This window comes from Olea europaea, chromosome 3 (genome assembly GCF_002742605.1).
Source record: "Olea europaea var. sylvestris chromosome 3, O_europaea_v1, whole genome shotgun sequence".
In the NCBI taxonomy this organism is placed as follows: Eukaryota; Viridiplantae; Streptophyta; class Magnoliopsida; order Lamiales; family Oleaceae; genus Olea; species Olea europaea.
Window position 1 is genome coordinate 10,110,297 of NC_036239.1, and position 4,407 is coordinate 10,114,703.

Sequence of the window (4,407 nt, forward strand, 5' to 3'; positions counted from 1 at the left end):
AATTATCAATCAACACTCGTTTCAAGTTTGACCATATCATTATTATGTCTATTTGTAGAAATAATGGTTACTATTTATAGTGTCAATTGGAATAAATCTTCAATTGGAGCGATGACTATTAGCGACTCTTCATTTCAAATGGTGCAAATCAATGATACATGTTGTTTCCTAATATGTGACTGTTCAAAAAGATGCATGATGAAAAGTCATGACCTTTTGATAAGGTGTAAGGCACACCATTAAATGTGAAACTGTGCAATCTAATGGTTGAAATGAATTTTGCCAAAAGATGTGACCATTAGGAAGAATTACTTGAAAATCTATAAATAGAGACCTTTAATTCCATTTTCTTCACTTCAAATTAATTTTATATAATTGATCTTTTATTCTTTCTCTCTAAATTATGTTAAAATAATATTAATATTATTTTTGAATTTCACGTTTGATGTATAGTATTTGATAACTTCCATTCTAGAAGAGTATAGTCAAACATTGGTTGGCACGACAACATTAATATTGTACTCTATTAATTTTGAAAGAAATGTTGTATTTTAGGAGACAAATATCAATTTGATCCTATTAGCACCTGTGTAGGGAGCGAAATCCATCTTAAGGAAATTTGCTTTTGCATACCTCGATTAATTTTATCTCATTCGATTTCTTCATTTTCTACGTTTGAGCCTCCGTTTGGTAGCAGTTTTTCATCCCAAAAAATCAATTTTTTATCATTATTTCACTATTTCAGCTGTCATTTTTTATTTCTTCACTCATAGTTGGGACCCACTTTTATCTCTAACTGTCAAAAAATCAATTCCCATAATCACTACCGAACAGGCCCTGAGTAAGTAGTGATTTGCTAATTCTTAAGCACGTACTATGATTCGGTAAGTCGTTAATCTAGCATTTGCATACACGTGTTTTTGATTAACGAAATATAATTCAAGCACTAATTTATCCAACAATTAGAGCACTCACCAGCATTTGATTAAACAGTGCAAGAGTTTTGTCACATTTTTCATGGACTGCTAATCGCATGATCATAGTATTCCAAGAATACACGATGCCATCAAACACTGGTAATGATTTGTCGATTCTTCCACATCTTGTGTACAATTCCAACACTGCTTCTCAACCAAACATATTCTTGAAATAACCATTTGCTTCATGCATAAGCCTCCATCCAACCTCCAATGTCCCAAGATTTGCACAATCTGGAGGAACACTGGCTATAATCACTTCATTAGGCCTTACAATTCCCTCCTACATTTCCATGTATGTTTCGAAAGCCTCCTTGTATTTCCCATTCTTTGAGTACCTTGATATCACTACAGTCAAAGAAATCACATTCCTTGATGGCATAGTCATGAATAGTGCCGGTCCTGTGATTTTACGGGCCTGAGGCGAACTCCATAAATTAGGCCCCCTCCAAAAAAATTGTATTGTTCATGCAAAATTTATAAGAGTATTACAAAACCAATTGTCAACTTGTTAACTTAAAACATAACAATAAAACTGATAATAATAAAACATTTCAATCATCTCACAATTAAAATTTTCAACATAATCAATATGTGTGCCTGTGCAATTGATTATATGATTAAATACTAGCAAAAGTCAATATAACCCGACAAAGGTACATTCCTGCAATGCACTCATATAAGCTGATAATGTTTCAAACATTTTCTATATGTTAATAAATAAGCAAGCACAAGTCCTTGCTTACCTAAGAAGTAGGACTTGAGAAAAAAATTATGAAATGACACAATTCAACACTTTAAGAATTTCATCGTCACAACTCACAATCCTAAAATCAAAAATTTCAAATGTAAAGGATAATTATTATTTTCTTTCTAATATTTCACGAAACCCTCTATTTGGAACACATCGAACACCATATTTATTTTCAAAGCTAGTTTGAAAGACAAGAACAAAGATGAAACTACATGAAGCAAACCGAGGCCAAACAAGATGCGGTAAAAGAAAAGAGACTGTACCAAATGCTAGATCTAATCCCCTCTAAATGATCCACTAGTGATTGAGTATCAATTTAACATTTTCCTTATCAGTCATTAACTAATCATATAGTTTGAGCATACTATTGGACGTGATTGCAATGTCTGTCTTGTATGAGAACAAGATAAAGTTTAAGCTTTAAACAATGAAAAGTCTAACATATAACTTCCGAAAATGATCAGGCTAAAAAGATATCTAAGGAGTATTAAATAAGTGAAAGTTCCATTCAACTACAGACTTTTCTTAATACTGAACAATATTAGCAACAATGATCACTTTATAGCTGCAAAAGATTCGAATTCAGGTCATATGTCATCAAGTAATATTGTGTAAATTTTCATCTTTACTGGGAGTAGATACGATGAAAATTCTTACAAAATTCAAAAGGAACTCATGTGATTTACACAGCTTGACAGCCAATCTTCATAGCATATTTGTTAAGTCATTATATTTCCTAGTACATCACATAACATACGGTGCATATCCGTATAGGCTTATTAAAACGGATAAAGCCTCAACAAAAGTCAATATAATTTATTGAGTGCATTGAATCATTAAACAAAATCATGCTACACAAATTCATTAAAAAAAAAAAACAACAACAACAACTACACTCTCCCTCTATTTATCCAATTCAGGTTCTTCGAACATTCACTATAAGCACCATTAAATCAAAACATGCTTTACTGAACTAGAATTTGAATATTCTAAAAACAATTATCATACTCTACATGTCCTGATGTCCACTTCGCTTGGTAAAATAAAAGAAATTAAAATGAAGAAAGAAATAATTGTATACCGGTTGTCATCTGACTAGGGAAGTATGGAAAGGAGCTTTCGAGGCAATAACCTTGCAGTCAATTTCAATTTTCATCACCACCTACAATCCACAAAAAACCATAGACCCATAAACAAACACATCTAAAAACACACACAAATAAACACAAAAAAGAAAGCCTCATAAATTCTTTTCACAAAAGGCAAAAACCACAAACACAACGACACAAATCAGATTAACATACATAGGGGTAGTGCTGGGCAGTCGACGGATGACACTTAGCTATAGGAGCAGTGATAAGATCGCGCTTTGTACTTGTGACGCGTTTGGCGGTTTGGGTTCTTCAATAATTTGGATTTTGATTTGTAAGAACTAGATAATACAATGCTAGAGGCCCTTAAATTGTTTCTGTTATTCCCCTTTCTAGGGAAAAAAAAAAGAAAAAAAAAGGAAAAAAAAAAAGAAAAACCTTAACTCAAAGGCCCCTTAAATTGTTGGACCTGAGGCCCTTGCCTCATCTGCCTCTATACAGAACCAGGCTTGGTCATGAACAGACCTGAAGCTTCATCCAAATCCCACACCTCATGTACCCTTGAGTCAGAGAATTCCAAGTTTTGGAACATCCTTAACACTCATCTTATCAAACTGTTTTGAGCAAAATACACCAAACCCATTTGAGCTTACATGTCAACTAGTATAGTTAGCGCATAAACATCACTCTACGTGCCGAATTGAATGAAATGAGCATGAAGCATTTGACATTGAGAATAGATAGAAAGGTTGGTACAAGAAGTAAAGAGGAAGGTAAAAGAATGTGCATTGGGAGGCTGCCCTTGCCAGGGCCGGAACTGGCCTAAGGCTAGCAAGGCCACTACCTTGGGCCTCTAAAAGTCAAAGCCCAAAAACTGACTCCCGGTCCAAAACCCCTCAAATCCCTTTAAAAACAAAATAAAAATAAAAATAGGTATAAATAAAGAAACTAACCGCCCAAATCTGCCGTGGAAAACTCCAATCTTTGACTTGCGTACTTTGGATTCTTTTTCTTATATAAAATTCGATTGATTTTGAGGAGCCTTCGCACCTTTCTCCTCTCTGTGCGACAACAATAGAAGTCGTTTTTCTTGTTTTAATGGGATACATAGTTATAAAGGTAACAGAAACAAAAGGATAGGTTTTCAATTGTTTTATGCTTTTAGCATCGGATTCGGTCCTTTTGTTTTGTTGTGTTTAGTTTGACGTTGAGTAGCTGAACGTCTCAATCAGAAAGATTTTTATTTTTATTTTTTTAAATTTATGTCATGTTTTATTGCAAAATCTGAAAGTTAAAAAATGTTCATCTTTTTTAGCTTTTCTAAATACCTAAGGGTGGTTTTTAGGAAGAATGATTTCTAAAAATTGAAGCTTGATGTTGTGTTTTAGGTTCATCCATATAGAATATTAAGCCTTAACCACAATTTATTGAGATAGATTTTCATACAATCTGCTTCATGTCCTGCTGGAATCAGCCAAAAAAAAAAAAACATGGGCAATTTGGTTAGTATATTGTTCATGATGATAAATTGATAATCATTGCTAATTGCTTTTTCTGTTATTGTTATCTTCTGGTTTTGTTTTTT